The 26,978-nt window shown below is 39.1% G+C and overlaps 1 protein-coding gene across 33 annotated transcripts in view; it reads left to right on the top strand.

The window, feature by feature from the left end:
- BMPR1B (bone morphogenetic protein receptor type 1B) overlaps positions 1-26,978 on the top strand; it is a 384,295-nt gene that overhangs the window by 56,965 nt on the left and 300,352 nt on the right. For 22 of the 33 annotated variants that reach the window (XM_039540880.1, XM_039540887.1, XM_039540889.1 and 19 more), the window contains exon 1: positions 1,643-1,840. The exons of 7 other annotated variants lie outside the window; for them this stretch is intronic. The gene's annotated coding sequence lies outside the window, so the exon portion shown is untranslated. Of the gene's footprint in view, positions 1-1,642; positions 1,841-20,092; positions 20,115-22,342; positions 22,508-26,978 lie in introns of those variants that run through there. 4 more of the 33 variants (XM_039540882.1, XM_039540901.1, XM_039540893.1 and 1 more) reach the window with 4 other exon arrangements.

The raw sequence follows: 26,978 nt of genomic DNA on the forward strand, positions 1-26,978 counted from the left end.
TTTCACTAAGACTCTTCTGTTCCCCAGTTATCTTGAGATGAACTTGGGGCTTTCTCACTCCAATAATCTCCCTGACCATGGCCAGTGTGTGGGGGAGAGGAAAGAGGGTCCTGAGCTAACTGAGTCTTAAGTTGGTTCAGACATTCCTTTGGCACTTCCCAGAGTGTAGGTGTGGCAGGCCAACTGCTACACCTCTTAGGATATGTCTACGCTGCCTCTGAGAGGGAGCCTCCCAGCTGGATCCACTGCTAGTGTACTAGAAATATCTGTGTAGATGTTGCTTTGACGTTGTGACCCTGAGTGGAGTTTGGGCTCCCAAGCTATGTGCACGTGTGTGGAGAGCTCGAGTTGCAGCCCATGTCAGGATATCAAAGGAATGTCCACACAGCTATTTTTAGCATGCTTGCACAAGACCTGCTACCACAAGTATGTTGTTCTGGGCTGGGAGACTTGCTCACCGATGCAGTGTAGACATATTCTTAGGGGATGCTGCTTACTCCTCCACTGAGCCAGTCATGCTTTACAAGGGCTGCAGTTCTGCCTTATGCAGTCTGCATGGAAAGGAAGGTTCCTTCCACCCTCCATTGCACAGCTCTGTAAGGGCAAGCAAATTCTAGCTTCATGAAAAAAAGAGGTTACTATTTATATCACTTACATAGAGTCACACCATCGTGTGTGTGGGGAATATTGATTTCATTTTAGACACTGAGAAGAAATTTAAAAATAAAGCAAAGTTAGTTCATGTTTAGGTAAAACTGAAATGGCCAGTCCATATTTTGTGAATCTTAGCCAAAATCAAAGAGACAAAATTTGTTCTCAAACATGGGAAATTTCAGTATGACAAGAATAGTTTGCCATAGTTATGACTTAGTAAGGTAAAGTATGGTTTTTGTTTGTTTGTTGACAAATGCTTTTCAATCTTAGCTATAGCATTGTTAGTGTAATGTTGGCAATGACAAAATATATTCTGAGGAGAGATGTATGTGGCTTGATTATCAACTCTTTTACACACCAGCATTGTAATGGAATCATACCAGTGTAAAACTAGTGTAAATAGAGTGGAGCAGTAGATAATGATTTGTATCTCCATATCCCATGTGTTTTTAAGCTGTGAGTATGTGTGTGATGGATGGAGAGGATGTAGATGCAGTGTTTTATATGAATCAAACCCTTTATAGTGTAGTCTTGCATATTGTGCCATAAACAAAATTACAGGAAATGCCTTCCATCACAGTTCTCCTCTGAAAAATGAAATATGAGAAGATGTCAGAAACTTCTTTTTGTTCATAAATATTAGCTTACAAATATTACTCAATTAATTTGTGAAATCTATTTTTATTTTTGTAAGTGGTACAGAACAGATCTGAAGAACTACAGGTTTTGTATTTTTTCATTAAAAAATCTATGCTGTAAGAAATTAAATATGCTGCCAGCAATCCTTTATTTGTGATAGGGGATTTAAGGTAAAATTAGCTTAAACAGGTTTAACAGGTTTCTATTTTTTCTGCTTAAGGTATGCATTTCCAAAACACTAATATTTAACTAGTTTCCACAGCCCAAAGATATTCTAGAACTTACACCAGGAGTTGCTACAGTAACTAGGCACACAACACTGTATTGTAGAGTTCTAGAGTAGGGAAGAGGGCTTATGACAAAGATAACCTGTTATTCATTTGGAGGCGGACTACCGCTCAGTAGAGTTGGGTTTTTCCTTCAGATCAGAGAGGGTGGTCTGTGCTTTCCTGTGGAATCCCAATGAAATTAAAGTATCTTGGAGAAGACCTGTTGTGAAGACTAATTGTAAAAAAGTTCAGGTTACCAAAGGCGCAAACATCTGCATGTAAGTACTGAACAAAGTGTTTCTTTTTTTCTAATTACAGTAGTTGGAATTAGGATAACATTTGTATATGTCACTTGCAGATATTTATTTTCTTTCTTTTATAAACTTTTTGCACAAATGACAGGAGACATGTATTATATGTTCCTTATTCAGCTAGAGTGTTGCATGTAAATGAAGAGAACCACTGTGAGGTTTCCTAGGGGTACCCAGAGTTGTGAGGCACCTTGCTACCACCTGCCCTTAGTGTGAGGAAGCCTTGTCTCTGTCTGCCATGGGCCAGCTCCACAACCCCACTGGCACTGGCAACACAAGCACCCCTCGCTAGGCCTCACAGGCCCCACTGTCACTCTGCGCATTAGTGATTAGCACACGTGAGCCCTCTGAGCATCTCCCTGGAGTGGCCAGCCCTTAGTCCACTGGACACTCAAAGCAGTCACAGATTCACTGCCTCCAAAGAAACAGGATGGCCCAGCTTATCCATTCCACCTCGGATCACCACTCCACTTAACATACAGAAGATAGATGTGTTTATAGTGAAATCAGTTTCAGGTTTCTTTCACAAAGCATAGAGATTCAAGAAGTAGAAATATTGGAAACAAATGATTACGCACATAATAAAATCATAACACGCATTCTAGAGCCTAGACTTAATTTACAAGGTACTCTCCTTTCTAGCAGAGTATGGCCCACCCAAAATCCCTGCAGCACTTGACAGCCAGGTTGGCTGACATGCATGTTGTTAGTTTGCATACTGAGTGAAGGATTCAGTGCATTTCTTTGCACTCCATGTTATACCAGACCAATCCTTTGCCTTTATTCATAAAAAGGACACCCTTTGCCCTGCACTGTTTCTTCTTGTAGATTTCCTCTCTTGCAGATTTTGCAATCTTTCAACTGGCCGCTGGCTCAGCATGCAAATAGGGATACAGTGTGAGCCATGCAATGGCCAGACAGGGAGATAAGTATCAGTTACCTCCTGTTTGAAAGGTACATCTCCAATGTACATCATCTTTTGGTGACCTGCTTTAACTCAAAGACATTAAGAACATAATTTTCAGTATAGATGCATAATTCCTTAAATATTATCTGTACGTACATTTTGCAATGATTGTGATGACCCGTGGGCTACTGGCTCTCAGTAAGTCTCACATGCCATGCTTCAGTGAACTATTATGCAGATATTTGACCCAGGGGATCTCTGTAAAACTCTATGCATCCCCTGTGCTCTCTGGCAGTTGTCACCAGGAGATTCCTGGGTTACAACCATGTACTGGAGGATAATGACTATTGGAGCTACTGGAAATATATTAATAATTTGGTGACATTCCTGTAGTTGTTCATGATTTCAAAATTCTGTGAAGTGTCACGACAATTTGTGGCAGTATATAAATAGTGAATACAATCTCTGACTTGTTCCACCTTCCAGATGTGCCATGTTTTAAAAACAAAAAAAACCCCACCCAAGGTATATCATGGAACTTTGTTCTTTCATATAACAAAAGAAAGTCATGGTAGCAGTATCTATAAAACCAAAGGAGAACTCTTCTCTGTTATGGAGAATACCTTGCCATCAGCTCCCTCTTGTATTAACCAAGGGAACTCCAATTTAAGAATCTCTGCTCATTGCAACTCTGGCAGTCACAGGGGGTAGGAAACCTTCAAATAGGAAAGTTCTGAGCTAGTTAGTGCACTATAAGTTACAAACAGGCATTAAACTCCAACTGGAGGCCTGATTTACATTGTGTCAGAAATAACATATGGTAGATTTTTGGTTACTGCTTTTGACTCCAATTCTGCAAATGCTTAAGCAGGCATATAGCTTCCTTCATGTAAGTATTCCCATTGACTTCAATGGAAGGACACACAAGTAAAGTTATGTATGGGCTTAAATGTTTGCAGGATCAGGGCCTTATTTGGTGCCACAGAATAGCATAAAGGGTTTCTTTTTGGTAAGTAGCTATTAATTTAATTAGAGCTGGTTGAAGAATGGAAAACATTTTGTGAAAATATTTGCTGATATTTTCCCCCTGCTTTTCAACAATTTTTTTTAACAAGCTGGACCATTACGTTTTGATAGCAGTGTTGTAGATTTGTTTTTAAACTTTAATGTATATTTTCCAATAGTTTCTAATGAACTTCATTTGAGACCTTAATATGCTGTGGCAACATCTTCCACCCCCGATCCCTTCTTCAAATAAATCTACCAAACAATATTTTGATTATGTACGGTTTGTAAACAGGAAAACTTTTTCATTTTCTTCTCCTTTTTTAATTTAAGGCCATTTATTTCTGGTAAAACATTTTGCATGCTGTATGAGATCACATGTTGGGTATTTGTAGGTCCAGCTCTGGTTCTGTTTACACATCTTTTCCTTTGTATGCATCTTGCCTTCAGAAGGAGAGGTGTGTTAATTATATGGTCTTTTGGCAAGAATATAATTTAATATGCTTTAGTAGTTGACAACAACTAGCTGGACTTTGGCTGACCCTCTGCAGCTTTCCAGTATGGCCAAAGAATTCTTCTTTTCTGACTTGGAAGGGAAAACCCATCATTCTAATGCTAACTGTGGACTTTTCAAAGTATTCAGTAACAATAATTTGCTTCCATTCATGTGTAATGCCCAGAAAATCACTGGTATTAAAATAGAGGTGAGGGGAAGAGATCTCCTCCAACATTGTGTTCCCTTCGGTCTAAACAACAGTTTTGCTTACACTTGCTTTTGCTGCTGGTGGAACTCATATTGTCAGTCGGTAGGACATGACTCTGCAGAAGGCAATATGAAGATACCTATGTCACAAATGAAGATCAGTTTTACTGCCAAAACAAGAGGATCACAGGTGCAAAAAGTCACTATACATTCCTAGTCATGCTGATATTAAAGTTTTGAAAGGGGGATCCAAAAAGCCAGACTCAAGTTTGGAACAGGATCCTGTGCTGCCTCATTGCCCTGGGATTCTGTCCATAATAAATAGTTTATTCAGGAAAAAAAGAAGTAGAACAAGAAGACCTGCACGCCAAGTGTTGACGAAAAGATCAGTGCCTTGTACATTGGAGGAATTGTTTGAGAACAGTTTGTCCTTGTGTAAAGATTGTCCCATAATGCTACAAAGGTCAAGGAGACCTTGAAGATATCTGCTGCTTTATGAGCTGATGGACAACATTTCCTGACATCATAATTTTTAAAGGAACAATTTGCTATATCTATTTTTCCTCAAATATCATCAATGTAAATAATAATTAGTGAGGGATCATTCTTAGAACTGAGACTTTGAGCAACCTAAGTTCCTACACAGCTTGACGAATCCCTTAAGGATATTGACTGTTTCACTGTTTCTCAGCTTGAACGTTTAGCAGTAATGTTCGAAGCATACTACATTCTTGCATTATTTGATGTTGCATATAAGTTGGGTCTTGCCTTTCTTGGCAAATGCCTTCAAGGGTCCATTAGGTATCTTTGATGATTAGTGAGATGCTAATGCAACTTGTAAGAAAAATTGCCAAGACAAGAGAAAATTTGGAGAAGTGGTTAAAACTTGTAGAAGCTAGTGAAACATTAGGCCTCTGTCAGCCTTTTTAGGTTTCAAGATGCATTTTCCTTAAAAAAAGATAATTTCCATCAACTGTCCTTGGAAGATATTTCATATACAGTTTACTTTAAAAGATTTCAATAGTGAAATAGAGCCCAGTAGTTGGTTCTATATTCAGGCATTATTTTTCTATATGTAAACTGAATGCTTTAACAGTAAATAAATTAGAAACTGAGCTTAACTAAAACATTTGAACCGTACCCATGATCATCTAAGTTTGGAGTCTGAAATTCTCTTTCTAATAGGCCAAATCGAAATGTTATGCAGCCTTAATTCAGCAACAAAGAATCCTGTGGCACCTTATAGACTAACAGACGTTCTGCAGCATGAGCTTTCGTGGGTGAATACCCACTTCTTCAGATGCAAGCCTTAATTCAGCTGCCTTCTGTAGGGCTTATCATAGTCTTGAGATAACATGATCATATACTATCTGTTGAACAGGATACAGGCCTCATTCAGTACACAGGCTAGACAGGGAATAAAACAGAGGATTGGAAGAAGAAAAGGGGGCTTGTTTAAGGAACTGAACTTGGACATAGGACAACTAGCTTCTGTTCCATGTTCTTTTCCTGGCTCTGCTAAAGATTTCCCATGTAATACTGTGCAAGAGTATCATTATCTATCTATCTATCTATCTATCTATCTATCTATCTATCTATGCTCTGAATTCAGGCTGCATAGACAGTTTTAATTCTGGCATTTACTAATTTTTGAGTGTTTTATTTTATAACCTTAATGTTCTTTTAACTGGTTTTTGGTATGTTATGTATCACTTTTTGAAAAATCTTGGAACTTGCTTAGTAAGTTCTCTCAGGTGAACCTTTTGCAGTGAGAAGTGAAGTTGTATTTCTGTGTACATCCTTTGAGTAGACTCCCGCAAGCCTTGCTCAGGAAAAAAATTCCCACTGATATTGAGCATCAGTTCAATGGGAGTTCTATATGCCTTTAATCAAGCAAAATCAGAGCTAAGGAACAGTGAACAAGCAACCCGTTACTCATGTCTTTTGTAACCCAGCTATTATAAATTATCTTGACTTGAAGTTGAAATTTAACCAAAAAAAATAAAATAAAAAAAATGTGAGTCGTCTGGCAATTAATACAAAGCACTCTATATTTGATGGGATTTTGTCTGCGTAAGAATTGCAGGATTAGGCTTTTATTATATGAGACCATGATATTAGACTTGATCGTCCTTCATCTTTAAACGGGGGTTATTTGGCTGGACAGCTAAATGAAGGGAACAGTGCTTTATGGCTGGAGATGAAAACTCCTGCAAAAGGGTCAGTATGGTCCCTGACTCATCCCCTAGGGATGCAGGGTATGAAAGGGGCAGCTCTGCTCCTGAAGCTTCCCTTTTACACGGAGCAGGCTGAAGCAGGACCCACCCTCCCTGCCCTTTGGGTGGTAAAATACCAGGTTTGGTCAACACCTGCTGTGGGCATTATGTTAGCCGCCCCTTTTTTAGGGGACCTGGGAAGGAATTTTTCCCTTACCCCCATATTGGCTTGTGTGCAGTTGGGTTTTTTTTTTGCCTTCCCCACAATGGGTTTCAGGAAGGGCTCTGTTCATGCATGGCATGATGGGTAGTAGGCCATATGTTGCAACTCGTTAGTGTAGGGTGGACGTCCAGTGCAGGTACTCCAAAGGAAAGGTATACAGTGGATAAATGGCTTGGAAAAGGACTTAAAAAGAGGTGTTCATTAAAGGAACAAATGGTTGGGGACTTCTATGAGTGGTACAGCAGTGAGCCAACCTCCATTCTTATAGCCCACCTTAACCCTCCTATGAGGAGAGGTGGATGATAAGGTCCCGGCAATGGATTTGTTGGAGGGACCTGGATGGAAAAAGAGGGGGAACTGGTTGAAGCCCCCTGGATAATTACAGAAAAACATGGGGTTACCTGCACTGTACACTGTTATCTGCCGGGTAGTCCCAGACATTTAATAATAAAGTTGCGGCCTAATTAAACCCATATCAAATGTCTCCTGTCCTCCTTTTGGTAGAAAACCACTCAATTTACATTCAAATTCTATTTATTGCATAGCACTCACTTGGTTCCAAACTATACCCATTGGATTTTATGTGATCCCTGTGGAAGTGCATATTTCTTAAGTGCATAATTTAGCTAAACATGTACCGAATTGTGGCATATAGTCTGTGAGCTATCTTCCCCTGTGAACTGTCTGCAGATGAATACATACATAAAACTCAGAGAACTGGTGTTATGTGACACTATGGTGGACATTTGATAAACAGAGATGGCAGTTGCTGAGCCTATTGCTATAAACCAAAGCCTACTGCAAAACTGTCTGACTTCAATTTGAAATTAGTGGATAGTCTGGTTAAGTGCATGATGCTTACCTGTTCCTGTGCCTGTCCATGTAAGTGGAATCCCTGTGGTGTTAATTATTTTGTTTCTTTCTTCGTTAGTTTTTGTTAAATGTGATGTTGGAAAACTGAAACTTTTACTGGATTTTCTGGGGGTAAGGTGAAGAAAAGTTGTGATCTTAGTACAATTACAATTTACTTGAAATCAGAGGTAGAATTTTTCAAAATACCTACCCACCCATTTGCTGTTTTAAAAATGTTATTTCAAGTACTACACATGGAGGAATTTATAGGTATTGATATATTTTCAAGATGTTGTCTCTGAATGGATTTGAGCAAATATATTCATGATACTGCTTTAATCATTTATTACAGATAAATAACATGGTTAGCCTGTCCAAAATCTTGACATGTGGGTTTAACTTCTGCAGCTTTTGTTTGAGGATGACAGATTCTTGAATATTAATAATAATCAAAATATCCATTGAAACTTTAGATTCCACAGCATGTGTAAAAGGAATTTGGTTCCTTGCATTTTCGGTCATGAAGTTTTTACCCTTAGGGTAAGTCTAGTAGATGTAATTACACATTTTAAGCGCTAGTTGAACCCTTAACCTGTGTTTCCTCTGCAATAATTACAGGATGTGAAAATAGCCAAATGAAAAGCTTATTCATAGACATTAATGGAATTAGTTTAAGCTACTGTTACCTTATGTTTAATGTATATGATTTATCTAGACACTCGAACACAGACAAAATTTAATACCATCATTTTTTCATTTATAATTCTCACTTACTGAATTTTGCCTTTCAGAAAGAAATTATGTTTATAGGTTGCTATGTTATGTAAACTGTTGAATAAGGATATATATTAAAGTGATGCTGCCAGGAAGTTTAGCCCCAAAAGTTGGTTCTATTTAAAGCAAAACAAAAAGGGTAGTACCTGGGATTTTTAAAATTTATTTTCAGAAAATAATGGTAATAGAACTGTTTCTATGGTATTCCATGAAATCAGTTTATTTTTTTAGACATTGCCCTGCAGCATTTTCACCCAGACATTAGGGTATTGTGTGAGACCATGAGAGCTGGTCACTCAAAGTGGCTACAAAATAAACAAAATTGAAACTTTTATTGTCCAAGTTGAGTGAAATGCAAAAATTAATAAAACAACATGAATGGTGAAATGTAAGGTAATTAAAGAAAAAATTTAAAGCTCAACAGGCTCCAAATGTTTCTGGTTTTGTTTTTGTTTTCTTAACATTGCCCTGGCACAGTATAGTTAATATATGCTTAATCCATTACCTTCTAGTAGTGGCACTTTATTGTTAGCTGAATTTGACAGAAAAATTTAACAGATTTGATCTATGAAGAAGAAATATTGAATGATTGCCCTCATTCTCAGAAAAAAAGATAGAATCCTCACTTCTTTAATGAAAGCTTAGAATTTGAAGAAAACCTTCAGAATTCAGCTAAAATTGTAATGAGAGCCTAACATGCAGGTAAGCAGGTGGGTTCTTCTCATAGGCAGTGGAATTATTTTTAGTATTGCAGATGTTAAAGTAGTTTCTGCTGTGTGACTTTCAGTGAGTCATTTACAATCGTTCTCATGCTACTTTTACCAAAAGCAGCATTTGCGCATCAGCTTCTAAGAGCGTGTGTGCAGTGAAATTACAAAGGTGCAGACCTTCACTGGACTTTGTTAAAATCTTAGCAAATGCCAACTATTTTTCAGTAGCATGTAACATGATTTTTCAGTAGCATGTAACTCTTTTTTAGTTTTTAATCTCCCCCATCTAGAAAAGGACACACTCTTGTTTAAAAATACATAAAGTTTATAGCACACCTTCTGTCTAAAGATCTCAAAAAGCTTTAAGATCATTAAGTAGCTGACAAAGCTTCACAATATTCAGTAAGGCAGATATAGTAAAATTGGGAAAATTGAGGCAGGAGGAAGCTGAGTGATTTACCCAGTCTCACACATTGAGGCAGCGTGGGACTCCCAATTTCCAATTGTGTTTCCTGTCACCTAGACATAGGACCTACAAGGGTTTGGTGGTTAAGACAAAGGACTTGGAATTAAGAGATCAGAATTCTATCCCCCATGACATTTGACAACCCCTATGGGCCCAAATTCTGTGTGCGTGCCCCTGACTCAGGCTTTAAATCCACCAGCTGGCATTGGTGCCAGGGCACCACAAAGGAAATAGAGCCAGCATTTGTGCCAATATCTTAAACTGTTTCCAGCTTCCACACTAAAGAAAAAAAATGTCAAAACCACAAAGGGACATTAGTCACCCAACTCTTATTGAAAGTGAGCGACAGATAGGTGCCTAACTCCCATTAATGTGGATACACATCCAATGATTTGGAAGCTCCTTCACTGGAGGTTTTCTAAAGGAGGCTGGGGTAGCCATCTGTCTTGGATGGTTTAGACACAACAAATCCTGCATCCTGGCAGGGGGTTAGGCTAGATGGCCCTTGCTGTCCCTTCTAATTCTATGATTTAAAAAAAAAATCAATGTTACATTTTTCTTTTAAAAATAAGCCTGCTTTAAAATTAAAGTTGAAATTATGAAAACTTTTAATAGCTAAACTTACTATAACCTATTAAAATCATTTAACAAATATAGTATACTACATCAATGAAAATGCCTCAACTTTTAGTGAGTTTAAATGATGTGACTTTTTTAGTTACATACAGAATCAGGGAGAAAATATCTCTAAATTTTGAAGTCAACTTGAGCTGTATAAATATGTCACCATGTCATGTGCTGCACTGAAGTATATTATTTAATTAAGTATGTAAGTACTGTATTGATATTAAATACATGTTTATAGATATAGAGTATCCTTTGAGTTAATAAAAAGAAGTACTAAATTTAGGCAAAGGCGTATTTGGTTCCATATCAATGTGTGTTGATGGTTTCCACCCAATGAGAGAGAACCTTTCTTTAGGAAAATAACTAAAAAGTACAAATGCAAAATAAGATGATTTAAATCAAGATTTCCTGCTTGCTGATTAAAATCATGATTAAAAATGGTGATTTAAATCCATTCCTCCAACACCCACTCATCCCTTTGACAATCTCCCCTTAAAAGGTAGTTTTCTAATACATCTCTACCCCGATATAACGTAACCCAGTATAACACAAATTCGGATATAACGCCGTAAAGCAGCTCTCCAGGGGGGCGGGGCTGCGTGCTCTGGTGGATCAAAGCAAGTTCAATATAACGCGGTTTCACCTATAACACGGTAAGATTTTTTGGCTCCTGAGGATAACGTTATATCGGGGTAGAGGTGTATTAATTAGTGTAAATCAACTCTTCAGATACAACACTTTCATTTCAAGTATAGTTACCGTACATAGTTTTGAAAAATAGTCTTCTCTTGATATACATGCTTGATTAGAACCCATTTGCAGTAACAGGATTTATGGCTGTGCAGCCTGAGGGCACAAAGTCATATCCTTTTGCATATCCTTTTGTTTTGTTTATAATTTGAGTTTAATGTTACAAAACTTAATTTTAAGAAATCCTGGTTTTGCAATTTGTGTAGAATGCAGTTCTATTTATACAAAGCATAGATTAGGTGATTTGAGAAGTCAGTAAAATTGGAACCTGAACAAAACTAAACGGCATTTTTCATTCAGAGGGGCGTTACTTTGCTGAAAGGTGTGTATCTGTGTGGTTGGGCTATAGGTGGATGAATGTGAACTTATGGACACAGCTGCATGTATTGAGGTGTGACTCTTCAATTGGTAAATAATATACTAAATTATCTTTCCTTTCATCTTTGTATCAAAATGCATTTTTCAGACTAATGCCTGAGGTCAGTTGAGTGCTTTTCTTAAAGAACTTTGAGAATCAAGTAGGTTGTATTTGAAAGGAAATAAAACTAGCAAATCATTAACATCAACAAATATAATAAAACATCTAGAAAAGAAACTTCTCTATTATTGGACCATTCTGCATGTTTGTTATAGGGCATTAGAATGTCACATTTTAAAAAAGCTTGGATAAAACTTCAAAGGTTGTAAATTAATATAATTTTATTTAAAAAATTTTGAACTGAGACAAAATGAAGAAGAAATCTAACAACGAGAACCCCCTTCATTTGAAAATATTAAATGTTCACCCTGTAGCATCCAACAGCCTTATAGTTTGAACATCGGTGCTCTTCATAATGTTTGTAAATTGCTACCAGACTTTCATGTCAGATTATAGAATAATTATATATTAGCCAACTGGTGCACCCTTCAGGATGTTGTACTTTTTATAAATATCCCTTTGCCGTCTAAGAATCACAGCTCTGTTCTGGGGAACTCATCTGGAAAGAGTATTTTTTCGGGGCTATGGAGATCATGGGCAGAATTCCAACTATATGGAAAACCTTTGGAATGGAGACTGGCAAAAAAACATCAGGAGGCAGAAAGTTTTGCATAGGTCATTTTTTGTAACCTTTGCCTGACAAGCAAGACCTGCACACATGTATTGAGATTGTTTAGCTGAAATATTATACACTGCTCATGCCCATGAAAAACGTTATTGGGATAACATTTGATTCTAAACCTTCCCAATCTATAAACAATTTCAATATATTTTAATTGAAATGTAATTATCATTATTTCTTCTGGATCCCTTAAAATTCAGGAACCTTCAAACCCCTAAATAAACCTTTAATGGTAGGAGGAGAGGTATGTTTGTCTAGCAGTAGGGTTCAATCCACAAATTACTTCCTTTTACAATAGACGACTAACTTTCTCCATGTATTTTGATTTGGAAAAGAAAGCAACAAAATTTAAGTCACCTGTTGTTCATTTTAAGGAACGAAATCATATTATAAACATTATTCTTTCTGGCCCGCTGACTTCTATATTGCTTTATATTTAGTAGTGTAATGGGGGCTTGATCCTCAAGGAGTGGAGGCCTGGGGCCAGCCAACCCTGCTTTGTGAAGGAGCCATCAGTGTTGTGTTAACAACCTTGATGGCGTCAGATGGAAGATAGGGGTCAGATGATTCCCCTATAATGGGCAGCAGGAAGCTGAAGAGAGGGGTGAAGCTTAGGAAATTGTGTCAGGGACTGAGGAAAGGCAGGGAAAAGTAGATGAGTTGCCCCAGCTGGGAGGACTGGGAGAAGCCTGCTAAGGCAAGAGTGGGGAAGAGCCTGAAGACTCTGCCTAACTAGGTAAAACCTGGAAAGGGGTGATTGAATTGGAACCCAGCTCTGGAAAGGAGGGCAGGGGAATGACTCCCTACCTAAGGGAGAAAGAGAGAGACTGAAGTGGGGTTGGGGCTTGGAGGACCAATGTGTTGACCTGAGAACTGAATGAATTGGACCCTGGAAGGGGAATGTTTTAAATACAATAGCCTACAGTTCTTATGGGACCCTGAAGAGAAGAAAACAGAGATGAGATGTTGCAGTATGACCTCTGACTACAAGGGTGTGCGTGTGTGACAGATGACCCTATTACAAGTAACCATATTGGAGAACTTTTTAATCCTTTTGATTCAAGCTGATGATGACATGGCTGGGCATATGTGATGATGACATGGCTTCTGATTCTCATGTAGCAGGTGATGGATCAGAATAACAGTTTGGATACATAGTATGAGAAAGGGGTTCTTCCTTGTTTTTCCTCTAATGTGGAAGGTGCAGCAGATGATGTGCAATAGGTAGTGAGCTGGTTAATCCTAAAACAAGATACTGAAACAAATGATGGATTAAGCATGAAAGAAGCAACTAAAAAACCTCTGCTCTTGTTTAAATTGGTGGTAGTAATTTAAGGTGCTGTAAATTAGAAAAGGAAGGAGGGATTTTGTGATTGTTCTAATTATTATGCTGGATCTCTTAACTTCTTAGTTTTCAAGACATCAAAGTGAAAGGAACTGTAATTCTGTCTCTTGATACTCAAATGTTCAATCCATTTAGATTTTTCTAATTATTCACAAATAGGCCAAAATCTAAGTGAGCTGCTAACACTTTCGTAACATTGTTGCTTTCCACCCCCCTTTTAACTTATGATTTTTTTCCTGTTGTAGCTGTCATGTAAATTGATAGCTGGGTCAACATATTTAACTGTTCCTTTAATCTTATTCTTTTAATGAAAAGGGTTTCTGCACATACAGAGGCTGATCTGGAAATGATTTGGGAGCTTGCTTTTTTGGAATCCTGTATATTTTTTTAAATAGGTATAATACAGTCTTGGCTCACTGTGTCAAGAATTAGTTCAAGGAGACTTAAGCTAAGAAGTTGTTCCTATTGAGATACGTTTTATGCAGGGGAATACTTATCTAAAAGTGGTGTTACTAGGTAAAAGAGGTTTACCTCTAAGGGTTGGGTGAGGGGGAGAATTTATGGTTGTTCTTTGAGTCTTTGCCCATGTGGATTCCACTTTTGGTGCAAATGTGCCTCATGCCCATGTGGTTGGAATTTTTGACCAGCAATTGGGATTGTACCTGCACCCTGGATGTCTTAGTGCCCTTCACCAGAGGGTGTAACTCAGCAGTGTAGGATGATAACATCTTTAGCCTAATCCAATTGTAAATATTTGTACATTTTAAAGTTTAGTTAGTTTAGCATAGATGCAATCTTCTGCTTTGTTGGCAGCTGCCATTTCAGCTTGCTACCTTCCTAGTCAAACTTATACACAAGGTTCTGTCATTCCACTGTTTCTGTAAGGGAGACTCCCCTGACCTGGGACGCTAAAGTAGTTCTTATGAGTCTTATATAACACCCTCCCCTTTGACCTCTTACCCAAGTGGTCCCTTCATTATCTCGCTTTCAAAACAACCTCCTTGGGGGCCATCACCTCTGCTAGGAGAGTGAAACTCTAATGGCAGACCACCTTTATAATGTATTCCACAAGGAAAAGGTGGGGCTTGAAACCTCCCTGCCAAGTTCCTCACCAAGGTGGTGTTTGATTTCTCACTTAAGCCAAACCATCAGCCTCCACATTTTCTTCCCCAAACTATTCTCAATCCTGGGAGAAACCAAGCTTCATACCTGAGTGTTCTCCAGAGCCCTCCTTTATTATGTACATACAACAAAGCCATTTGGGAAATCACTCCATTTATTTATGGTTTTAGGGAAAGCCATGAAAGGTTAGGCCATCTCTGCCCAGAGATTATACAAATGACTGACTTAGTGCATTATAGTCTGTTATTAACTAGCAGATGTGCCCCTTCCCTCAGGCATTAAGCCTTTTCAACTAGAGCCCAGGCAATCTCCTCAGCATGCCTAAGAATAGGCCTATATCTGAGATCTGTCAGGTGTCCACTTACAGCTCAGTCCATACCTTACCAAACATTGCACCCTGGTTTTGGTGACTAGATCAAATGCCAAATTTGGGAGAACAGTTCTGCAATTTTTAATTAGCTAGCTGTAGCACAGAACCTTCTGCTATTAATTTGGGAACTACTAGCTAGTCATTGTAAGTGACATGCACACAGACAAATGGTTGCTTACCTTACAGTAACCATTGTCCTGCAAGATGTTTTGTCTATGTGGACAACCTACTTTTTTAGAGTCCATCTCTGCTGGGATGATGCTTTAGGGAACTGAAAGAAGCTTGGAGCCACTCTGTCTTGTATGGTCTTGGGTGGTTGGGGTCGCAAGGATATGATGGGTGAAGATGCAGCCCAAACAGGTTTTACTGGTCAAAAGATTTTTGTCTTGCACATATGAGGTGTGTGTACACCAAAAGTGGGATACATTTGGAGCAACCATCTTGAAGAGCCTGGTTACTGTAAGGCAATTGTGTGTTTGTGTGCGTGTTTCAAGTTTTATAGTCTGGTGAACCTAGATTTCAATCTTGTAATCAGTTGTTTCTTCTAAAGTTAGGAAAGAAGAAAAAGTTATTTAAAAAAATAAGGTACATTAACTAAAATGAATAAAACCACTTTCTCATGTAAATATTCACTTGCCATTGCAGAGCTCCTAGAGGAAATAGCCACATCCTCTTTGATTACACAGGCATTTTAACGCAAATTTCTTCGTTAGTATATAAATTCAGCCCCTGAAGACCAGGTTGGTACCAACCCTCCCTGTTTTTCTGTCCCTGTAACAATTGCAGATTGAAGACTTGTAGCACTCTGGATGTTGGAGCTCTCTTTGCTCTTACTAGCACTTTTTTCTCTTATGTCCAACCAGATCTGAGTCTGTAGGCCAGCAAATAGATGTTCTTCTTTCCAGAAGAAGCATTCTGGTCTTAACTGCCCAGCAGCAGGTCCCATAGTCTCTTAAAATGCCTGAAGCAATACACAGAAAACAATATGCAGTGCTTCATCCTCTGCTAGTGAAGATGCCCTAGAACAGTGTTTTCCAAACTTGGGACACCGCTTGTGTAGGGAAAGCCCTTTGCAGGCTGGGCCGGTTTGTTTACCTGCCGCATCCACAGGTCTGGCCAATCGCGGCTTCCACTGGCCAATGAGAGCTGCTGGAAGTGGCGCGGGTTGAGGGATGTACTGGCTGCCGCTTCCAGCAGCCCCCATTGGCCTGGAGCAGCAAATCACGGCCAGTGGGAGCCGCGATCAGCCAGACCTGTGGACACGGCAGGTAAACAAACTGGCCCGGCCCGCTAGGGGCTTTTGTTACACAAGCGGCGACCCAAGTTTGGGAAACACTGCCCTAAAAAATCAGGAGAGATTGAGGTCTTTCTTGTATCATCATCTCTCCTTGGTCTTGAAGGTACTGATTTCATTACTGCCTCCTCATGGAGATGTCCCAGCCACAGCTCTTGCTTTGGGGACAAACTACATCAGAACCGAGACCTCTTTGTACAAACCCACACAAAGTAAATCCAGCTGTGTGGAAACTGATAAATTGATTTCCCAAAGCCCCTTCAGCTACTTCCGTGGGATTGTTGTTTCACCCTCACTCTAGGAAAGACTCTAGTTGCAATGTTTGTGAATGAACCAGGAGCATATGCCTTTCCTGTTCTTGAGTCTCTGCTGCACTATGGAATGTTTTTCTCTAGGGTTTTGACAAAGTCAGAAGTCTTTGTCAAAGACTGAGTCAGAGACTCTTGGATGCACTGAGAGATTTGAAGCGGATGGACCCATGAGAGAAGTTGATCATTCATTTTTGTATTTCTCATTTCCTTTGAGTTTTCAGGAGACTCAGACCTGTTAATCAGACGTGTGGCTAAATGGAGTCATAATTTGGTCCTTTAGACCCTAATTATATCATCTGGAAGAGATGTCTATTTCCTGTCTATCAAGGTTTCCTTCCACACTGTAGTCATACATCAATCATGAAATTTCTCTTTCTTCATCCTGCCCCAAGTCCTAGCATTCTGAAGCAGTTTTGCTATACTCTCTCAGTGCAGTCTCACCAATGCTGTGCAGCTCTCCTGATAATTAAAATGCCAGAGTATTCAGGCCAATTGCAGGATTTCTTCCATACAAATCTCTGGCCCATAATATGTTAAGAGCATTGTTCCTTTTTCTAGCATTAATTAGCACAATTATCCCTTTTGGCTGTCTAGCCATCAGTGAATTATTCTATTTGGGTTCACCTTTTTCTATTTCTTTCTTTTTAAAAGGCCCTTTGCCAAAATACTTCTGTCTGGTAGCTGGCACTTTAAATGTGGGTGGGACAATCATTTATAGCTCTAATTAAGCCGTTTTGTAGCTAACTGTTTAAAGCTGTTTCCCCCTCTCCTTTTCCTTTGGCTTTTTCTTTTTCACATCCCTGAATTGGTCATGCATCCTAATAGTCAGAAATGGGGATCTGGGGAAATAAGTAGTTGATATTTTTTCCAGTCTACTGCCTCTGAGTATTCAGAATCTTATGTGGTTAGTTTAAGTGTATTTCACTAAAGTAATCAGATATGATACATAATATTACTCAGAGACAACACAGCTAGATTCTGTTCTGACTTATGCATCGTCAACAGGATTATTAACTAGTCAGAGATTATTAACTAGTCAAATGGAGAATTTAGGTATACAGATGATTACACCTCAGATACATATTCATCAGACTTTTCATTCATCCTAAATGACCCAGGGCTACTGATTATAAGATGCACTAAACCAAAAGAACACGGCTTGACCTATAGTCAAGGATTTGTATGGATTGCAATTGGTGTGGGGGAAAACCCTAGTCATCTTATTTGCAAAGATGATCTTGGAATTACCATGAAATAAAATAAACATGGATTCCTACACTGCCATTTAAAGAGTCACTATTCAATACAGAATCACACATTACAACTTAAGTAGTTCTTAAAAATGAAATTACAATGTTTGCCATTTAAAAAAAAAATCTACAGTTATTACACACTGTCTGAAATGCCTTTGTTTTTTCCCCAGTTCTAAATACAGGGAAATACTGGCATGTATCAAATATTACTGTTAATTTTGGATAAAGTATGCTATTTAATTAATCTGATTAATCACAGTAGAATCTTATGCACTTAAGTGATCTTTGTTTTACCTAATTTCATTTGTATTTGAAAGACTCTATATAACACATTTAAAAATTGACTTTGCTTTAAGTAGTTAATCTCTTATCTATGTTTGGCTTCTTTAAATTTTTTTCCTGGAAGTAAAAATATCTGGAATATGTACCATGGTACCAAATTTCAGCTGATAGTCTTGGCCAATATTTGTGTAAGGGCAATGTAACTCTTTTAGGCTCAATGGATTGTTAATAGCACCTGGGAGGTGGTGCTTAGCAATCTCCTCCGTTGAAAAGCAGAAAGAGGAAATATTCTGTACATTAAAAATATATTACTGTATAAAATGTATAAAGAAAAATAAACTCTTAATTGAGAATTTGAGAGAGCTGTGTGAGCGAAGCAATGGGAAACTATTCTACTCATTTGTATATCTCTGTCCAATTTATAATTCTGACCTGTTCAGTTAAAGTAATATGAGGGAAACCTTGCTTCTTCACCTGTTCCTCTCTTGGGGCCTCATCCAAAGCCCATTGAAGTTAGTGGAAAAAGTCTCATTGACTTCAGCAAGCCTTGGTTCATACCCATTACTCCTGACTAAACAACAGCTGCAATGTATATTGTCCATGCAAACCTTCTAAAACAATCAGCCAGATTCTGTGCTAAGCCTCCTATAGCATGTATGCACAGGCAAGGAAAGTGAAGATGGCTCTAAGACACATTTGTTTCCTTCCTGATGCTTGGCTGCTCTGGAGGCTAGCATGGAGTAAGATAGAGTAGCCCTGGGGGCTATTATGAATTATAGCAGCCTTGCAGAATTGCGTCCTTCTCCCTTTCACTCCTAGTGTTTGTCACAGTCACTTGTAGGTTGTTTCAAATGAGGTTGCAAGCTGATGAGGGCAGGGAAAGGACAATGTGTTTTCCTGTGTTTATGTAGCATCTTGCACAATGGGATCCCAATCTTGACTGGGGCCTCTAGGTGCTACTGGAATAGTCACAATAAATATTAATAAAGAGCCAAGTGGTGTTGATTGTTACAATATTTGGAATATACTTTTACTTTTTTCTCTGTGGAGGCTTTTCAGATTGCCCTGGTAGGGAAGAATTTAGTCTCTTTCTTCTCTTGTATTAGAGAGTATTGTATTTTATTATTCCACAAAGCAGTCTGCACTTTTCTTTTCAGTCGATTTCAGTTGAAAACAAAAGGTTCATATTTCATACTGGATGTTTTAAAATTGGTACTTATCACTCTAATCCATTGAGGGGGAAATTAAATTAAATTGAGATCAGAAAAGGCTCAGTTTGTGAGTGCCTGAATGGAGTAGAGTAATACATACAGAAAAATAGTGTCAGTGATAAAGAGAGAGAGAAGGGCAGGGGGAGGCTTCATCCACAAAAGTACTTCCCTCCTCCCTGAAAATCAGCTGTTAATTTTAGTACCTACATATTCCAGAATCACATAATCCTGGGACCCCCGATCTGCCTTGGGAGTGAAGGGGGGGGAGTTGTACTGGGGTTCAGAACTCAGGGGGTCCCCCCCATCTAACAAATATGTAAATAAAGTGAAATGGGAGGGGAGGGCCTCAGTGAGCCATATGTACAAGGGACCCAATTTTCTCTCAATGGGCCTGGTTCTGCCACTTTAAAACTTTAAAAGGCACACTGAAGTGTGTGTCCCAGCTTACACCATAGCATGGTGAAATCCCATTGTCCTTCCTGTGAGAATAGTTAATCTCACAGGAATGAAGGCATTGATTCAGTTTCAGCTGAAATTCTTTAACTGAAGCAGCTTGTTGGTCCTTAATTAGAAGCACTTGTCTGCTTCAGTTCCTTACTCAGAATATATTTTTTTCCTTTCTCTAGGGGGAACACACACATGCTGACCATTCACAATGTATTCAAATCATCATAGTTTTGTGTCCTAGAAAGAACCAGTATCCAAACTGCTGTTTAAATAGTGAGTTACGCTTTTCTGATAGATAATGTGACCCCACAGAAATCCACATGCTATGTATTTGTATACATATAGTTATTTTTTCTTACAAATCTTCTCAATAAGGACAAAATCTCTTTGCCTTGCAAAAGAGACATCAAATGAAATTTCATCTTCCTCATGTTGTAGCACTTTTCTGTAATTTGCTTCACTTCAGGAAGTTTCCTGATGGATTCTATTCATTTTCTCAATAGACTAAGTACTACTGATTCCAAATAACTTATTTAATTATTTTAAAGCTATCTCTGTAATGATTCCAAGCTGTGCCCCTTTCTCAGCATTTGCCTTGAAGGCCTGGTAAAGGGCATGAAGGGGAAAAGGCCAACTTTCTGTTATTGGCTGAAGCGTCTTTGGTCCTGTAGTCTGCCTTGCAATGCATGCTTTTTAAATGGATGGAATCCTTTTGGAAGATGTGAAAAATGGAGTAAGAAAATCATGAAAATACTATTCAACTGCACTGAAAAATTAAATACACAATAAGTATTAACCTGTGGCAGAAATTAGCTTCCTTATCTTTTGAAACAGAACATTTTAATGATTTTTTCCCAACTTTTTGGTGTACCTGTGTCAGTTTGCACTAGGTCCTAGACTTTGTCAGCCAGTGTTAAATTTTAAGTGTCTGTCTCTGTTCTTGGGGGAGATTTAGGGGAATGATAAATTGGGTCAGAAGGTGAGTGTTTTATATGCAATTTACAATAAATAGTGATTGAATTTAGCTCAAGTTCTTATAGCCAGTGACCTCTTTAGCATCTTCCACTGTGGCCAGACACACCCTTCTCTGTATGTTATGTCCTGCTGATATTGGTCTGAAATGTGGCTGCCAGAACTCAAGAACAGTCTACTAAAATAAAATGATCAGTAAAGCACAATGTACATTGTGTTCCCCTTTCTGTGCATAGAAACATGGATTCTTCTCTGCGTTGTTTGGCTTTTGGGGAGTAGAGGGAGTGAAGGAGTGTTCCTTAAGCATCCACCTGATCCATTTGTGAAATTCAAGGTGAAATGTATGCATCTTGACCTAAATACTTACAGGAGGTACCTGACAACAAGAATCTTACAAAATAAAAAATGCAGGTTCCTGACAGATTTCCCTACATAGAGTGTGATAGGGACAGTGTGGGAGACTACACAAAAAAATAAAAAGTGTGCAAATTCTTTTGAAGCTACCTATTTTGAAAGCCCTTATCTGGAATACCTGGTATCAGGGGAAAGAAAGATTACACAATAAAGCCCTGCTCTTGTCTATCTTGATTTTTGCAGTATATACATAATTGTTCACATAATTTTATGCTAATATAGTATGGATAAATTCTGCCTGAGGAATCCATTTTGATCATGTTGACTTTGAAAGAGATGAAATAGTGTGTCTGAACCCTCGCTTCATATAAAACCTTTTATTTCAACACTCTTTAAAATCACCAACCTGTATCAAAAAGAACAATTTATAGTTTTTCATTCCCAATGCTCTGCTGCCAAGGTTTGTATTTTTTTAAGGTGGAAAACAAGTTTCAACTATATTTGTTTGAAGATAAATAGCTAACCTCGTGTTGTTTAAAGAAACATACAATAGATTGAGTGTTCACAGTGGATTTATTTGTACTCATTACAGATGACTTCAGAGCTAACTCATAGTCTGCTTAGTCCCACCACTTATGTGTTGTGATATCATGTCTTAAATCTTGAAACCTCCTCCCCCCCATAACAGTGTGTCCATTGTATATGTTCTCTTTTAATGTATACGTGCATCGTGCCAGTTGCTGAATTCTGCACTGCCGAGGGGAGCAAGGAAGGTGCAGGAAGACCCCAGGAACAGTGGAAACGGGGGAGGGGCTGCAAGTTCGTGCTGCAAGTTCGCTCCTACTCATGAGCCTGTGGAGCCACATTGTGCACGAGTAACATGTCGCTCTCCAGGCATCATGCCTCCTAAGTAGCTCAGTTTAAATTCCTCCAGAGAAGTCTATGGAAATTACACGGCTCCTGTAAACAATAACTTCAGCTCCATGTCTTCTGCCTTCTTTTCTGGGGGGAGGGAGGGGGAGGGGAAGGGGAGTGCTGTGGTGTGCAAGAACACATGCATGCAGGGAGATCCATAGCTGTTTGGTGAGCTGTGCTGGTAGGAGGGAGCAGGGAGGCTGGGAAACAGTGTGGAGTGGCTGCTTACAGACCTTCACTGCAAATATCTGTAGAATTGGGAGCAGGCTCCGTGTAACTTGAAGTTTGCACCTTCTGTCTCTGAGTAGCTGCTGCCCACTCCTGGCTGAGGTCGGAATGCAGCAGTAACTGTGTTGGATCTCCTGGGATTTTTGGGAGTACTGCTGTTCCTCTACCCCATGGTATTGCAAGTTTTCCATTAAAAGGTATGTTTGCCCCAGAGTATGCATGTTGTGCTGGTTGGAGTGGAGGTCTTTACTGTGCACTGGAGGTTACTATTCAGCCCAAAGAGCAGTAGTTTCTCTACAAACTGAAAACTCTAATCTACCATATATTGTTTTTATTATAATCTTACAAAGTATTGTTTTGTCCTAAAGGTGTTGCACCTTCATTTACCTTCTTCTTAACTTGTAACTCATGGGGTCATAACCCTAAATGAATTGGATCCTCTGTGTTGAGATGATTGTGTGAATGGTCCTTGGTATAATCATGGGGGACTCGGACAAGCATTCTCAAGAAGGTATGGAATTCATTTCATGCCTTGGTTCACCAGAGCCTGGATTTGACAGTGTTTAGCTCAGGGGTCGGCAACCTTTCAGAAGTGGTGTGCTGAGTCTTCATTTATTCACTCTAATTTAAGGGTCCACGTGCTAGTAATACATTTTAATGTTTTTAGAAGGTCTCTTTCTATGTCTATAATATATAGCTAAACTATTGCATGTATGTAAAGTAAATAAGGTTTTTTAAATGTTTAAGAAGCTTCCTTTAAAATTAAATTAAAATGCAGAGCCCCCCGGACCAGTGGCCAGGACCCAGGCAGTGTGAGTGCCACTGAAAATCAGCACGCGCGCTGCAGGTTGCCTACCCCTGGTTTAGATCATGCTGCAAGATACACATGGCTTTTCAAGCTCGGTATTGGGGGAGATTAAGTGACACTGGGAGAGAGTTTGTGAGAAGCTGCAAAGGAGATATTAATGGAGCTTTTCCAGCATAGAAGGCTTCGTTGGTGCTGCTGAAGGTTCCTTTTTAACGTGTGTTACAAATTTGTTTTAAAACCAGCTAACACACTTAGGATGTAAAATATTTACAGAGTGACTAAATGTAAATACAACTGTAAAAGCTGTGGCAGTTTAATAATAATAAACCTAGATGTTTCAGCACGTTCGGCCTAAATTTTCATAAGGTGTTAGGGATGTTGATGCCCAACTTGAAGCATCTAAAAATCGTGGGTTGGGTTCCCCCCTCGCCCCCCAGAAAGTGTTGAACACTTGCTCTGAAAATCAGGCCCTTTAATTAGGTTCAACACCCCAACATCAAGGCACTCAAAACTTCTAGTAACTTTTGAAAATGTAGGTCATTATTCTTTTGATTGTTAACAGAGGCTGGAAGCTATTTTACAGCCTCAAATACAGGCCTACCAGACTGCTACAATCACAAAATGAGGTCACTTTCTAGCAAGATACACTTGCCATCAGTGGGTGACTGTGTTAATTAAAAAAAAAAATCAAAACTAATTTCAGCAGTTTATTCTTTGCACTTAATGAAAAGAGAGGTTTTTCATTTAATTTTCAGATAGCGGTCATGAGCCAAATGGATGGTGTTTTTCTTTAAATTACATAAAGCAGGGTATGGAAACCAGTCATGGGGCACTGTGGATTAGCTGCATTGGCTACAAACCAGTTGCAACACTTCAGAAGTTCTGTATAAAGATGATGATGGTGTCAGATATTTTATAACCACAGATGTTAGCTAGATTTTTATCCTTTGCTCTCTCAGCCCCCAACTCTGACAAAGTTAATTTCTTCTCCTGAACAATGTAATAGAACAGCTGCTGGATGCCCAACTGATAAACTCAGACTTCAAAACATGCAGTTTTAAAACCAAGGACATGCTGTTTGAATCAAGTGATTATCAGAAAGCCACTTCTTTCCATGTCCTTTGTGGTAGCGCTGGCTGCTTCAATACTATGAAGGAGATGATAAATATTTGGTTGATGTTTGGGGCGGAAATGAGGGAGAACCAATCCCCAGGCTTTGACTGTATGTTGATATGTGTAACACTACTTCAGATAAGATAAGCAGTGGGCATTGTGAAAGGGTTTAGAGAGGCTAAATGAGTGATGTCAGCCTCTAAGGCAATACTGTAGTGGTTCAGGAAATAGTTATATGAATCAAAAGAAGTAAAAGCCTTGGTTTTACTGCCCCTCATGACCTCTATTTCTGCCATATTCTACTTCCCTTTTCTCTGTACCCCCATTCTCTCATCAAGATGCTTCTTCTCAAAATACAAGCATGCTTTGGTTTCTCCATCCAAAATCCCTCCTCCCTTCATCCTGCCCTCCCACTGAAATTACCACTCCATCTCACTCCTGGCATTTATAAACCAATTGATTGATCCATCCTTCTCCAACTTTGTCCTTGATACTCTTCAAACTGATTTTCACTCCTTTCTTTCCAGTCCTCTGACACTGCTCTTGCTGAGGTCTCCAGTAGCCTTTTTACAGACTTTAATCCATTCTCAGGACACTTCTCCATTCTCATCTTCCTTGATCTCTCTGCAGCTTTTTATACTGTTGACTTTCCTCCTAATTCTTAAAATATTTTTCTATGAATTTCTTGAGTCCCTCTTTTCCTTGTTTCCTTCCTATTTCAGTGTCTGTTCTTCAGAATTCTGTTTAGTGAATCCTCCTCTCCTCTTTCACTTTCTTTGTGGCACCTGTAGGGATCCATCCTTGGCTTCATTCTACTATCTCTCTGCTGTATTTCTTTAGGTGATCTCATTGCTAACATGCCTTTATGTTGATGTCTCTCAAATCTCTCCTCTCCTCTCCTGCTCTGACTCTCTCCATTCACTCCTGCAACTCATCCTGCTTCTGATATCCGTTGCAGAAATGTACATTTAGCAGGGCCAAAACTGACCTCTTTGTCCTATTCTCTCTCTCTCTTCTCTCTGTTACTGTAGACAATGTCATCATCCACTCAGGCCTGTAAATCTGGGTATTCTCTTCAAGTTTGCCCTCACTTTAGCCCATGTATCCAAAGCCATATCCAGATCTTGCTTCTGCTTTCTCTGTAACATTTTCGAGATCTTGCCTTTTTCATGTGCAGAAATTTCTTCTCCGTTTTGACCTTCCTCACATCCACGTTACCAATTTCAGGTGCATTCTCAAAATGCTGCTACTAACATATTTCTGGCCTGTGGCTCTGACTATGTCGTCCCCTTTTTAGTCTTGCCATTGACTCAACTTCACCAATGATGCTAGTCTAAATTGCTTCTTTGTTCATTTTTCCCACTTCACTTTTTCTTTCACGACTCCACGCACAAGGGGCAACTAGTCCACAAATGCATCTGTAAAGCCACTTCTCTATCCTTCTTCAGATCCTTTCTCGAGACCTACTTCTGTCAGGAGGTCTATGGTAAACTGCCAACTGATAATGGCTAGGCTGGTAGCCAGCAGGGACTATTGATATTAATATCTCCTGTTTTGTTTACACTGCATTTCATTTTAAATTGGATTTATTGAGCCTCTGTAACTACAGTGTTACCTTTGGCTACCTTCTGCAATTCCCTCCATTTTGTTACACTTCCACGTCATATCCAATCTTAATGTAAACTGCATGCTCTTTGTTGCACTAACTGCCTTGTGCTTTGTACGTTCTTGGGAGCACTAACTGCCTCATACAATGTACTGTGTGTTTGGGGCCATGATCTGATTAGGGCCTCTTGGCTCTACCCTAATGCCAACAGTAGTTCTAGTAATAATCAGTGCTTAATTTGTGCCAGGGTTTGCCAGGGCTAAGCCTCGGCACCGCTCGACTTGGCAGTTCATAGCTCCAGCACCTCTGGGCTTGCTGTGCCAGCTTTGAAATTAAAAAATAAATTGTATGAACCCTGGCACCTCTTTCATTACAAATTAAACACAGGTACTGTTCTGTCATCCTTCTCTTGTGAGACTATTGTCTTGAAGCAACTTCTGTTTTATTGGTGATTAGTTGGAGAGGAAGTAGTATGTATCCCTCTAGACAGATTTTGAACCAAATTGTAGCTTAAGAAGCGTGCACATAATGACCAAACAGCTGTTTGTGACTGACAACCTCTGCTGCTATACATTTCTGATTCAGCTCCCTGTTAGGTCTGTGCAGTTCTGCCATCATGGGAGCCAGAGAAGGATTTGGTTTGTAAACCTTGTGAATTATCAGTGCTATAGAAATTAATTTAATGACATCTATGCTGGTTTACCCTGGACCTGTGGGGGCTGAGGCATGAAGGTAACACTCATCCATTCAGAGAATACCGACCGGATGAGTTGCAATGCATGCATTCTGCAAGTTCTCTTGGAAGATGAGATGATAAACATAAATTGCAAAATGTAAATCTTTTCCGCCCATAATTGATACAGTATTGCTAAATATTTTGCCATCCATGTGCTTCATTTTATCAAACGCTAGTCCTCAAGTGTCACATTTGAAATGCTGTAATGACTATTTACAGTAGAACCTCAGAGTTACTAACACCTCAGGAATGGAGCTTGTTCGTAACTCTGAAATGTTATGGCTGTTCTTTCAAAAATTTACAACTGAACATTGACTTAATACTTTGAAACTTTATTATGCAGAAGAAAAATGCTGCTTTTCTTTTGCTTTATAGTAATTTATGTTTAACACAGTACTGTACTGT

This window comes from Mauremys reevesii, linkage group 5 (assembly GCF_016161935.1).
Source record: "Mauremys reevesii isolate NIE-2019 linkage group 5, ASM1616193v1, whole genome shotgun sequence".
NCBI lineage: Eukaryota > Metazoa > Chordata > Testudines > Geoemydidae > Mauremys > Mauremys reevesii.